This window comes from Phoca vitulina, unplaced genomic scaffold (genome assembly GCF_004348235.1).
Source record: "Phoca vitulina isolate PV1807 unplaced genomic scaffold, GSC_HSeal_1.0 scaffold7, whole genome shotgun sequence".
Lineage (NCBI taxonomy): Eukaryota > Metazoa > Chordata > Mammalia > Carnivora > Phocidae > Phoca > Phoca vitulina.
In genome coordinates, this window is record NW_022589710.1 from 15,522,604 (window position 1) to 15,537,230 (window position 14,627).

The following is a 14,627-nucleotide window of genomic DNA, read 5'->3' on the forward strand; positions in this document are numbered from 1 at the left end:
GAGAACAACTTATATATATATGCCAAAAATAAGGGTAACTACTATGAAGGGACAGAATATGACTCTAAAAATGAAAAATAAAAATGTTTTTTAAGAAAGGGATTGATAAGATGTTGGTTGAAAAAGGGAAAAAGAAAAATTAAAAGGAAAAGGCAGTTAAAAAAAATTAACTTTGAAAGACTAAAGAATCATGGTAAAAAAGCCATGGATTCTATGTGCAGTATTCCTCTAGTGCTGGAGTTCTGCCGTTCTCATTGATCGGTAAACTTGGTCTTGGCTGGCTGTTCTTGCTGATCTTCTGGGGGAAGGGCCTGTTGCCATGGTTCCCAAATGTCTTTGTGGGAGGCTGAATTGCCCTGCCCTTGCTGGTCTGGGCTAAGTAATCTGCTCGGGTTTGCTCTCAGGAGTTTTGTTCCCTGCAAGCTTCCCGTGCAGCTTTGGAGGATGAGAGTGAAAATGGTGGCCTCCCACTCTCTGCCCCCCAGGAGTCGAGAACCCGGGGCCCTGCTCCTCAGTGAGCCCCCAGAGAAAAGCAGTCAATCACTCCCGTCTCCCAGGTCTCTGGCCGCACTCCGTGCTCACCCGGCCTGTGACCGAGCATTTCTATCTCTGGCACCCCACTTGGTGTGGAGTCTCCAAACCCAGCAGATACCTGCGGTGCGCTCCCACGCCGCTCCTCCTAGGGGAGGAAGGGGAGTCTCCCCGGATCTGCTGCTTGTTGGGTCCCTGCTGGAGGAGCAGTGGCCCGACTGTGCCACTGATCACCATTTATGGCCACCCTGAGCTGAGAGCCCACTCCTCGGCTCCGTCTCTGCAGCTGGCTTACGCACTCCAATACCTGGGAGCTCTACCGCACTCAGGCACCCCCAGTCTTTCTGTGACCCCGAGGGTCCTGAGACCACACTGTCCCGCGAGGGTTCCACCCCCCTCTTAGCCACTGGAGCAATGTCCCTCAGTGGAGCTGACTTCTAGAAGTTCCGATTTTGTGCTCCGCTGCTCTATCACTTGCCAGAAGTGGCTGACTGAGGCCCCCTCCCCCGCCATCTATCCTTCTGAATATCGCCTTGGATTCTCTTTTCCACACGTCATACCTTCCAGAAAGTGGTCGCTTTTCTGTTTAGAGAGTTGTTGCTATTATTTTCTTCGATCTCCTGTTGAGTTTGTAGGTGATCAGAATGGTTTGATCCCTACCCAGCTGAATTCCTGAGACCAGACGAAATCCAGGTCTCCTACTCCTCCACCATCTTGCTCCGCCTCTCCCTTTACTCTGGATTCTAATGACTCCTTTCCCTCCCAAGTGCAAAATATATGCAGTCCCTCTCAAGACTCCCCAAGTTATATCTCATTATATTATCACAATCAGGTTTAAAGCCTAGCATTTCATTATCTAAATCAGGTCCAGGTGTGAATGAGACTCCTCAAATAAGGTGCTTCTTAATCTGAAAATCTGTACATCAAAGAGATGATTTACCTGCCTCCCACACATTCAGCATAGACTGGGAGACATGATAATTATTATAGACATATCCATCTAAAACAGGAAATAGGCACATGAAAGTCATTGTTCTACAGCAATGTGAAATCCAGCTCGGCTCAGGTGATGATTCATCCTGCTTTGGTTGCAGGAAACATGCTGGTTAAGGCCCAGTTCTGCCCCCTGGGGTTGTTGACTTCTGGTTTTGGCTCTATCCTTTGGGGCTCCAAACTGAATCATTCCTTCTTTTTTTTTTTTTTTTTTTTTTTAAGATTTTATTTATTTATTTGAGAGAGAGAATGAGAGAGAGCATGAGAGGGGGGAGGGTCAGAGGGAGAAGCAGACTCCCTGCTGAGCAGGGAGCCCGATGTGGGACTCGATCCCGGGACTCCAGGATCATGACCTGAGCCGAAGGCAGTCGCTTAACCAACTGAGCCACCCAGGCGCCCTGAATCATTCCTTCTTCTCCATAAGAAATGGCCAAGCTCGCAGCTGAGTAAATTTTACAGCCTGCTTCCTGCTCATAGAAGTTTGATGCCTCGGATACCTTTTCATTGTAGCTGTCTCTTTGAGTACAAGTTGGTACAATTATTTTAAAAATTTGTTCATTTTTATGTATCAAGTTATAAATCTGTTCATTTGCTAATTGTGGGCCCACACCCACATTTTTTTTCTGAAAGGATCCCTTCTCTAGCTCACAGCTTTAAAGAATCCTTGTCTAGTAAAGAGTATCTAAAAGGCAAGTCCCTTAGATTCATAGCAGACCTTTTTTCTAGGCAAGAAAATCTAAGTAGGATACCCTTAAGATTTTTTAAAAACATTTTATCTAGCTAAGAGGTTATAGAAGGCATGCCCTTATTATTCTTAGAAGTCATTTTTTTTCCTAGTGGAGAAGGTCTACAAGGAACTGCCTTAAATCTTTCTGAAGCCTTAACAAAAGGTTTTACAGATGCTCTCTCAATCTGAAATTTATCCTGAGGCCACATTTTACAAAAAGAGCCCTGATTTGATCTTTGTCCAGATGCCATTTCTTACTTTGAGAAAGTTGTGCTGTCTGGGAAGACTAGGTGTGAGAAACAATTCTATATTTTAAACAAGCAAGTCCTTGTTTTTTATATTTCCTTTAAATTCTGATAAAAAACTTAAGTCTTTTCTGTAGCTGTAATTTCTCTATATTTTTTCATATCCAGCTAAAATAAAATAAACAAGTTGGCATTTTTTCATATTCTTCCAGGAGAAAAGAATCCTGAGCTGTATCAAATATCTCATTAAGTAAATTTTTGATACCCAAACAGTAATGCACCATGGCGAAAATGGTCAGAGCAGTGTATCCAGAATGGAGGCAAAATGGAGTGCATTATCTGTGATTTTTAAAACATACTGAAACGATCTAAAAGTCGTTGTTTATATTATCACCTTTGAACAGCAATTCTTAAACAATGTCACTGCAAAAATTCTCTGCTGGTGCAGACCACTCCACTACTCTCTCTTGTGGTTATGTTGGGGTATCACTTTCATGGTTATGTTAGGTTATATGGCAAGAGGGTTTTGCGGATGTAATTAAGGTTTCTAATCGAATGAGTTCATCAGAAGTCATATCCTGGTTGGTCCTGACCTAATCATATGAGCTCCTAACAGGGAGTCTAGAGGTTAGAGACAGAAGTCAGAGAGATGCAGTCCTGTTCACCTTGAAAACACACATTTTCAGGTCACAAAGCGCCTATGAGGGCCATGAGACTTCAGCCTTCTTCCCTGACAGAGAGCCAGACATACAGATGTTGTGAGATAATAAACAGATACTGTTTTAAGCCACTTAATTTATGGTAATTTGTTATACATCAATAGAAAATTAATCCATTTGGTTTAAATTTTGTTATGCTATGGTTTTCTCTGGGATAATGGTTAGGAATGTTGAATGATGCTAAGTTATAAAATTCATTGCACTGTAACATAATTACCAACTATTTAAGTGTTAAATTTCTAAAGTGGAACAAAAATGCTCTTGGAGATAAATATAACCTCCTTTGGAAATACAGATGATGAAGCAAGTACTTCTCCCTGAAGGTTTTGAAGCAAGCTGCATCATGTTGACATTTGAACTAGGCCTTTAAGGATGAGTAACAGCTAGGCTGGCTGACAAAGGAGGAAAAGATATTTGTAGAATGAACAGCATGAGTTGTCCCCCAGAGTGAAAGTCAGATGCTTGGGATTATGGAAGAGAAACAGATTGAGCATTAAGGTGATTTTAATGTACAGTTAAGTTTACTGCCAAGAATCTAATTTTAAAGGATACAATATTTTGTTTGAGTTTATGGGTAAAAACAATGTTTTAAAAATATGGATACCTACAGAAGAAAAGGGCTGGGAAAAAGTAAAATCTGTTGTGTTTCTGGACTTTATTGATTAATATCACCTAAAGTACCAAGGTGGGACAGGTCAAACGATCTGGAACCAAAAGTAATAAACTTTTACTAATCCATGATAATAGTCTTCATACAAATAATAATCTCTCCAACTTTAAAGGGCTGCATGTTTTATATAGAAAAATATGCTAAAAAGTTTTATAAGAAATCATGAGATTTATGGTGTATATTGAGATGCTGCTTTATGTTTAAAATACTGTCAATATTAATTATATATATCCTATTTAAACATATAACCCATAATAAAATTATTCCACATTTGAAAATCTCACATCAATTATAAAGAAATGCATTATTTAATCATAATGCATAAGAAAACCAATTCAGATTAAACAGGAAGTTTGAAAATACTTCCATTTCTTATTTCATTGTGTATCATTTTTATGTAGAATCATAAAACAGCAAAAAATGTGACAAAAAATGTAACAAATTCTGGACATGCAACAACAATATTGAGCTACTCAGCTAAAAGTAACAAATTACTGTTTTTTTTCCTCTAATTTAACAGTGCTGTGGAGACGAGCCAGGCACTTGTGCAATCAGCATGAGGAAACTGTGAGTTAGCAATAGTTCAACTTCAAGATTAAGTTTTTATAGTAGAGCTACCTAGTGGGGCTTATATGACAAGGCTCATATTTTTTTTGCCTCTTCATCCCCTTATCTCGATTTTAAATTTGACTGCTTTACTCTTTAACTATGATGGTTTCTTCTTTCTGAGATGAGGAAATTGAGGCTCAGAGAGAACATTATGGAATCACTGACTCTCCTATTTAGAATGGAACACAGAGATATCTGAGTCACAAGAACCCTGGTGTGATATCCTGGTAATGCTGAAGATGTGATTACCTCTTAGAGGCTAAGATACCTTTAGGCTTGATATCTAGAAAGTATTCTCATCTTGAATCAAAAAACATTTGGAGGCACATACTTTAAGTCTTTTGCATAAGACAGCCTGTCAAATATGTAAAGATTGCTCTTATCATTGCAGTCCACAATCCACTAGGCTAATTCTTTAGGTAGGCCAATGGTTGAGTAGGAGTTAAAATTCAGGTCTCATTCTTCCCATACTTTATTTTTTACCCCTACGCCCATGCTGTCTAGGGAACAATCCAGGATGTATGAGTAGGAAAGGGCAAGTTGTCATTGCTTCCATGAAAATCTTACCATAAGATTTTACTCATATTTTTATATAGTTGAATTTTCAAAAAATGCTCTAGAAATGTTTACATCCAGAAATTGCAATAGAAATTATGTGATATTAGAAGTTATGTTAGTTTATACGGTTTCCAAAAGGTTAGAATGAAGAACTTTACAACTTATGGAAAGCATCAAAATCAGTTTAGCCAACTTTCTAAGAATATTGGGTGTACCCCACCTAGGAAAGAATGAAAGAATATATTGCTTTTAAACCTGCTTCCTATTTGATAAACTGTAACAGTCATGCCGTATGTACAGACTGGCTCGTGCATTTTTTTCACTTTACTGTAATGGTCACTTATGAAACAATTTAAAGCTACTAGGTAGGAAAATATCATGACTATGCTTTTTTAAACTGTCCAGGGAATATAATAATACTTGCGAAGGCATTTTTAGCCAGAACTTTATGATAATCTTAACAGTTGACAGATGTGATTTGCTCCTATTTTGTCATGGTTATTTTGAATGGGGAAAGATGTGCCATTAGAGGAGAAGTTCTGCCAGCTAATTAGCACATTAGATGTTTTATCAGCCTTGCTGGCTTCCTGCACATAGTATGTTTCAGTATATTCAGGTTTATTTGACATGAAAAAATGGCGGTGCCTTTTACATATGAACCGATGTAAGTAAAAATATATATTACAATATGCTATGGTTTGAACGTATGTATCCCTCCTCCCCCTTATTCATGTGTTGAAAATCTAATGCCCAATGTAATGGTATTAGGAGGTGTGGGGCCTTTGGGAGGTGTTTAGGTCAGAGCCTGCATGATTGTTATTATGTCCTTATAAAAGAAGTCCCAGAGAGCTAGCTTGTCACTTTTGCCTAAAATACAATGACAAATCTCCGACTGGAAGAAGGCCCTCACCTGACCATTGCTGGCACCTTGATTTCAGCCTGTGCCAGCCTCCAGAACTGTGAGAAATAAATTTCTGTGTTTTTTTTTTTTAACTAAAACAGTTGACAATTTTATTTCCACATTTCACAAGACAAATGAAAATTGATTTTTTTTTTTTAATCTCACTACTCCCCTGCCAAAACTATTCTCTCTTTGATAGGAAGGAGGAACAAGTCTTCCTTGTCCTGCTGTTAAAAAACACCTAGAGTCACACCACCATTATCTCCTGGGGAAGCAGAACAAGCAATATAAAATGGATATAAAAGAGGCTCCCCCCTCTCCTCATCTGTCCCATCTTGAGTCATTCCTTGCTGCGTGGGTACCGTGTGGGCAAGAGATCTCATCACTGGGGGCCCCGGCATTCCTGGCATGTGGCCTCCCATAGGCAGACTCATTCCAGGAGCAGGTCCCGCTGGCATCATCCCAGGAAGAGGAGGGCCCATCACTGGCATCATGGGAGGGCCCCCCCATATAGAGTGCCGGCATCATACCAGGGCAAGGCAGACCCAGGAGACTGGGGGGGTAAGTGGGATCCTTGCCTGTGCAGGAGTAGGAGGTATCTTTCCTTATTGAAATACAGCACTTGTTTTGTCAGTCAGTCTCTGAGCCTGTTCTTCCATCCATTTCTGAGAGTAGTCTTTCACATTCTCTTTGTGTTTCCCACCACTGCAGTGTTTCTTTTTCACAGATGGACAGTCCTGGGTGAGACATGTGTTGTAGTGGTCACAATAAAACATAGGCATGTTGCTCTCAAATTTCTGTTTTTCATAAGCTAACCAGTCTGTGGTATTTTACAGCCCAAATGAACTAAGACACTGCAAAAGAAATTGTAAATTATGTTCAAGGTAGATTTATATTTCTTTAATTTGTATTTCATTAATTTTAATGTATTTCATATTCCTGTCTACACCTCAAAGTCCAATGTAAATGCCACAAAGTATGGTATGTCTATCAAAAAGGATCAGTTGAAGTCTAGAGAATAAATAATACATTCCCATAATTATATGCTATTTTAGCCATTTTCAATAAAGAAAAGGAAAATACCTCATTATTACACCATATAACATAATAAAGGCATTGTAGAAATAATGTTTCTAAGTAATTTTATATGGAATACTGAAATAGGTTTATAGTAAATCAACAGTTCAATTTTTAGAAGTATATAATTTTGCTATGATCTTGTCAGGGAAGAAATTTTAAGAGATTATGAAAAAAAGATCATTTCTAGCTCCATATGTCTAGGTTCCCAGAATTTTATTCTAAACTCTATAGGCAAAAATAAGAACATCTGAACTAGGACTATGAACTGAATATTCTTGTGAATATTTAGTTTTCAAAATAAGCAATCTTAATCTGGGAATATTGGTCTGCTAGAGTTGTTTAACAAATTTAAACTAGACAAATGTGGAAAGCTGTGGACTTGGGAGATGATATACACAAAAACCAAAATAATAGAAAAAAATCTTCAATGAGTTTATGCAGCTCAGTAGTCCTTTCCCCCTTTTGTCTCTTCTTTATTGCTTACCTGGTTCCACAAAGTAGCAATTACAGAGATTGCATTCCTCCTCCATCTCTTCCTGGGGTTGACTCATTTCCCCTGCTTAGAAACATTCAGAGGCCTCCTTTTGTCTCAAAGGAGGAAATTTTTACCTGATCTTGCCTATCACAGCCTCTGTCATTAAATGAGACTTTTATATTCACATGCTGTACACCCACAGCTTCATAAATGTCTTAACCAGCTCTGGCTCTTCAAGCATTATAACTAACCCCAAGCTCTGCACCGGTGTTTTGCCTTTCATTTCCCATCTTTACTGTCAGGAATTGTCACTCTCCTTTATCTTATGCACTTTACTTTTCTTTTCCAAGTGAAAATTTTCCCCCCACTAATTAAAAAAATATAGGGGCACTTGGGTGGCTCAGACAGTTAAGCATCTGCCTTCAGCTCAGGTCATGATCCCAGGGTTCTGGGATCGAGCCCCACATCGGGCTCCCTGCTCAGCGGGGAGCCTGCTTCTCCCTCTGCCTCTGCCACTCCCCCTGCTTGTGCTCTCTCTCTCTCTAAAAAATAAATAAGAATCTTAAAAAATATATATTTTCAGGCTTGCATTGATTAAAAATCAAACAACACATGAATAAAGTCCCTTAGTTTACCACCTATGCCCCCATCACTACCACCTCATCTCCTTCCTTTAAGAACCAAATAGGTTTTAAGAATTATCATTTTTATTTTTTCAGAATTTCATTGTCTCAGTATATCCCACTCCCGCTGAAAGCCACACAATCTAGCTTCCTGCCCATTCTCTGCACTGGTATAGCACTCAATAAATTCATCAATGACCTCTCTGCTGCTTCTCCTGATGGCTATTTATAGTAACATCTCATTCAATATTTCAGAATCACTTAAAACTGATGGCTACCCTCTCTGGAAAACTACCCTCCCTGAGTTTCCATGTTAGGGTTCCCCCTTCCTTTTCCTTCTGAATTTCTATCCATTCCTTCTATTTCTTCTTTGCATTTTATCTCGGCACAGTCCTGGAGTTTTTTAATGTTCTCATTCTTCACTCCCTATTCCCTTGGTGATTTGATCCATATCCAGTGCTCTGACTATGACCTATATGGAGATGAAAGCTGGCCTTGTTATCTTTCTCTTCCAATTCACTCCTTTCATTGTTACTTATCTAAAGAATGGCACCATCCAGTGGCATAAGCCAAAAGCACAGGAACAAGCCTGATACCCTTTTCTCTCTCTCGTCACCTTTTATTCAGGGCTTTAACAAATCCTGCCAAAATTTCCTTTTAAGTATTATTGAACTTGACCCTTTTTTCTCCATCTCTACCATAATCACTACCACCCTTATCCAAGCTATCATGATCTTTTGCTTGGATGATGCCATCATGTCCTATCTATCATTATTCACTCAGCCTTTCTTCAATTAGTTCTTTTTTCTTTTTTTTTTTTAAGATTCATTTATTTATTTTAGAGAGTGTGTGCAAGCTGGGGGAGGAGCAAAGGGAGAGGGAGAGAATCTCAAGCAGACTCCCCACTGAGAGTAGAGCCTGCTGTGGGGCTCGATCTCAGGACCCTTAGATCATGACCTGAGCTGAAATCAAGTCAGAAGCTCAACTGGCTTCACCACCAATCAGTTCTTTATATTGCAAATGTTAATTTGATTATGTTGCCATGCTCCCCTCCACACACTTAAAATCTTTTGATAAAATCTCATTGTTCTTTGGATAAAGAAAATCTCTTTTAGATGACTTGTAAGACCCTACATGGTTTCTAACAACCAAAGAAACTCTTTAGTTTCTTTGCGCCATTCACAATGCACTCTTCAATCCTTTGTATCTGATATACTTTCCCAAAATACCTCTTTATTTATTTTTAATTCTCAAATTGCAATTCAAGCATTGCTTTCTCAATGTAGCCTTTTCTTTCTCTGTAACAGTCATCCCACGATGGTCTTTTAGGATCCCGATAACTCTTGTTTTTAGCACTTCCTCCAGTTAGAACTTTGCATTTTTATCAGTGATTATAAAAATATCTACCTTTGCTAGTCAACTATTAGTTCCACCAGGAAAGACATTAAGATTTTTGTTCTTTATTATTACATAATTAATGTTCAAGAAATAATGTATTATATGACTTAATGAATGCCTCCTATATTAGTATCCAACTCCTTTTTGGAGAGTTTATAACTCTTGACTCCATCCCACTTTTATAATCCTGCTTTTGACTCTTTGGTACTGGCATTTGCTTCTTCTCTCTCATTCTTGACTCTTAAGCATCCTTCTAAGGACTTGATTGGATTTGCCCTTTGCCACTCTATTCTGAGAAATTGTAGACTAGATAGTGCACCTAGTCTACCATAATTCTAGAATTTGGACAGAGCCTTGTAGTTACTTAAAGTTGCCATTCTCCTTTTCCCTTAGGAAAATCTTGCATTCATGCCTTTTACTCAGTTTACTTCAAATCTAGGACTTTTGCTCAATAAGATTTTTGAATGTGTTGTTTGCCTCATTATTTACAGCCTTCTTCTTTCCATTTAATTATAGCTACTCCTCACTCTCTTTGGTCCTTTGAATTTTCTTTATTTCTTATCCTTCTGATAACTCATCTATAGTTACAGCTTTGTTTTTAGCAGCTTTATTAAGATATAATTCACATACCCATATAATTCACTATTTAAAGTGTACAATTCAATAGTTTTTAGCATAAACACAGGGTGCATATCTATTACCACAATCATTTTTATAAAATTTTCATTACCTGAAAAATAAACCATGCACTCCCCAACCATCACCCTGCAATCTCCCAACTCTTTCCTGCAGCTCTAGGAGACCACTAATCTACTTTCTGTTTCTATAGATTTGCCTATTCTGGACATTTCTTTTAATTGGGATCACACAATATGTAGTTCTTTGTGACTGGCTTTTTAGTCATGATTTTAAACTACATCGCCATGTAATTTCTCAATAATTTATCTCTAGACATAACTCCTCTTCTGAATTCCAGTAATGAATTGACAAATGTGTGGTCTATATAAATCATTCTTGCTGCAGCATAACATACCTAAAGTAGAATTGGCAACTTGACTTTTCAGCTAGCTTGCCTGCCTTTATTCCTTATTTCTGTCAAGGCACATGACATCACAGGCGTGTTCTCTCCCCAACCTCATGCTTGCTATAACACCATCTATTCAGCACCAAGCATATAGGTGTTTGTAAAATGCTTTTGAATGAATGAGTGATTTGATAGATGCATCAGTTACCTTCTGTTCAGTCTCATAACAGTTGGCCAGGCCTTCATTTCCTCAGGCGTGCTTCCAAGGGTCTTTCTACCCCAATAAGACTTTGATTTGTTATTCTTAATATATCACTCTCCCATTCCTATTTAGCATATAGTTATTGAGTTTTTGCTGGGAAAGCAGACTCATGCAATTCAAAGAATGTAAGATTTAATGTTATAGGGTCTGGATCTAAGTCCTAATTTAATTACTTTCCTGCTGTGTGATTATGGCTAGGGTACTTTGGCCTTTTTTTGGATTCAAGTTCCTTATTTGTAAACTGGGAGAGGTGACGTTAGTATTGCCTGTCCCACAGGAGATCGAAACATCTACAGTACCTGCCATAGTACCTATTATATTGCAGGTACTCACAGATATTGGTGGCAAAAGATATTCGAATGTGTTTGTGTGTTATAAAATACTCTCTAATTTACAAGGATTAATTTATTAATTAACCCTGTTTCAAGCTCTGAGAAACAAATAAAAGGTCTAAACCATTTTCTGGGAGCAAGAAATTTTGTAACCCGTTGGCTTAATACAAAGTTGGATGATACACTTTCATTAAAATGCAGTGGTTCAATGAGGAAACAATTCAGTGTTTCAAATGTTGGAGTATGTTTTTGAATGAGTTTTGAAAAGATTGGTTCATTACTTGTGTTTGTACAGCTTGGGTTCAGAAGCTAGGCTACTCTTACCAAGGCTGATCCTATAAACTGAGAGGACTTAGAGCCTTCTCTTAGGGCTACGTAAGGCATCAGGACCTGCCCTCGGTCTGCACTGCTGCTCTTGTCCCTGCTGAGACCTTCTGGCAACTGAGTTGTTTCTTCTTTGCGGAAGCAGCCAGGATCCTTGGGCACTTGTAGATTGCTAGAATCATTCTCTCCCCACAAGCTCCCTTGTCAGCAGTGGAAACTATAACCCATAGGGAATAATGAGCAACAGTAATTCTCTTGGACTAGATCCCTTCCTTTTCCCTAAAAGCTATGGAAAAGGGTTATGAATCTATGCTAACTGTGCAAAGAATCACTCATTTTGAGATAAAGAATTGTTCTGGAAGTAAGAATTTAGTTTTAATCTTTCTAACAGATTCTCAGTTACTTAAATTATTGAAATATTCTTGGGCTCTCTTTAATATGGCTCTATAATCTGGTCTTCATATATTCTTATAATTTATTTGCCACTTTATTTTGATGTTAACCATATGATCCATGAAAAATCACAACCTCAGTGGCCCTCAGACATAACTTTTTCTTTCTTATCTTTTCACTTTTTTTTTTCTTTACACAGGGATGCTTTTATTTTTTTTAATTGAGGTATAATTGGCATATAACATTTTATTAGTTTCAGATATACAGCATGATTCAATATTTGTATATACTGTAAAATGATCACTACAATGAATCTAGTTAAAATTTGTTACCATAGTTACAAAAAAATATATTTTCTTGTGATGAGGTATGCTCTCTTAGCCACTTTCGAATATACAGTATAGTATTATTAACTATAGTCGTCGTGGTATACATTACATCCTCATGATTGTTTTATAACTGGAAGTTTATACCTTTTGACCCTCTTCACCCATTTCATCCCACCCCCACCTCTGGCAACCCAGCCCCCACTCCCTTTTTAAACCCACTTCTGCATGCAGGGAATATTTTCCCCCATTGCTATGAAGCTTTCTCTGATCATGGTTTACAATCATCTTACCTTTCTTTAAACTGTAGAATTTATATTCAGCACCATACTCTTTTGGCACTGGATCTCTTCCCCAATGAGATTATAAAACTCTCAATAGTTTTATTTTTTTAAGATTTATTTATTGTTAGAGAGAGAGTGGTGGGGAGGGGCAGAGGGAGAGAGAGAATCTCAAGCAAACTCCCCACTGAGCGTGGAGCCAGACATGTAGCTCAGTCTCATGACCCTGAGATCATGACCTGAGCCAAAATTAAGATTCGGATGCATAACCAACTGAGCCACCCAGGTGCCCCAAAACTCTCAATAGATTTTATATCTTTTTGCCCCACCAGTGTCTAGCATGTTATGAACATAGAGTGCAGTCAATACCTGTTTTTGTACTGATAAACAGATGATTGCTATAAATAGCTGAGAAAAACAGATGCCATTAGGAACAACTCTCTTAGAAGGTTGATTCAAGCAATTTTACTAAAACTTATTGAAAAAGGACTTAATTTTAAAACGAGAGACAGAAAAATACCTAAAGAACAATGAAAACAGTTTATCAGTTAATTGAATTTTGAAATTAATCATTTTTGTATGCATGCAATGTACCCGTTTCTAGTCTAAGTTCAAGTATGAATGCCAATGTTGAATTCAAATAGAGCTTTGGTGAATGAGTAACTAGCTCAAGGTCAGCAACAGGCTAAACATGCTGCTTGTCTGCTTCCCAGTCAGTATCGTGGAAGTTACCGTTGTAGCTAAAAGGTCACTATGATACCCCACAATTTGCATTATTAAACCTTCTGGGAATATGATCCTATATCATGCCATCTCCTAGACTACTTAAGTTTTTAAAGCAATGAGATTTTATGACTTTGGGAAACCAACTCCTGAAGCCTAGAAGAATGACATAACACCAATGACATTGAGCATCTTTGTAAAATATTGACAGGTGACAGAAACCTAAGCAGAGATAGATACGACTTTCATTTACTGGGCACTCTGAGTCAAATAAATTAATATTGATTAATTGGTCTTGCATCTAATTAAGTGGTATTCTTTCCACCTAGGTAAAATCATTGAACTGTTGTGTGTGTGTGTATGTATTTCTGTGTCTGTGTGTGTGTATATGTCTATCTGTGGTAATGATGTCGAGACCTGTGGCCTCCACTTGCCACTAGCTCAATGTTGTGGATGTTTTAGAAAAGTAGAGGGGCGCCTGCGTGGCTCAGTCGGTTAAGCGTCTGCCTTCGGCTCAAGTCATGATCCCAGGGTCCTGGGATCAAGTCCGGCATCAGGCTTCTTGCTTAGTGGGGAGCCTGCTTCTCCCTCTCCCTCTGCAGCTCCCCTTGCTTGTGTGCTCTCTCTTTCTCTCTCTCTCTGTCAAATAGATAAATAAAATCTTAAAAAAAAAAAAAAAGAAGAAGAAAGTAGAAAGTTTTCCCTCTAGGAAAATATGACTGCAAAGCTCACTTGAGAACTTGTCTTAACCTCGCGATTGAATCCAAGACTATTTTGGTTTGTTTGTTTATTAAGCAAAATGTTCTGAAACACTGATGTGATCATTGTTGGGTTTTTAAACTCATTTTTAATTTATTTTGAATGTGATCAATGATAAAATTATGAATATAATTTTGTATTGAATGTGCACACAAGGTATTCTAAATCCATCACATTATTATCTACTTAAAAAGCAAATCATGATCATATTGTTCTCTACACTCTGATCCTTACCCCAGGGGTGTCTCTATGAAAGCCAGGTCAAAAGTCCTATGCATACAAATTTCAAATCTGTCCTAGGTGAGGAACAGAGAATATTAGATTAGATTTATAGATAAGAGACAGCCAGCCCTTTATCCTGAGATGGGATGGAAAGAATCCTAGATTTTTACTCTAACCTTTTGAAACATAAATGCATCTTTCCAAGAGTCCTATAAACTGTGGGTGTCTACTACTTTATGACCTAGATCTATTTCCAGGTTCTAGATTCATGTTTTTTTGAAATATAAACAGAGAGACAGTGCTTCCTGTCACCTTGGGCCTTAACCTAGGGACCTAATTCAGAGCATTTGGCATTCCTGGGTCAGAGCAATTAACTACAGATCTAATTCTCATGGTATGTGAAGAGTAAAATGTTTCTAGAGGAATTGAAAGCATACATTCCCTACCTTATG

General features: G+C 38.2%; 1 protein-coding gene and 1 pseudogene across 1 annotated transcript in view; one reads left to right on the forward strand and one right to left on the reverse strand.

Moving 5' to 3' along the window:
- The window catches only part of LOC116632639, a 1,010,297-nt gene that overhangs the window by 521,139 nt on the left and 474,531 nt on the right, over positions 1 to 14,627 (forward strand). The window lies entirely within an intron of this gene.
- LOC116632923 lies at positions 6,118 to 7,862 on the reverse strand (annotated as a pseudogene).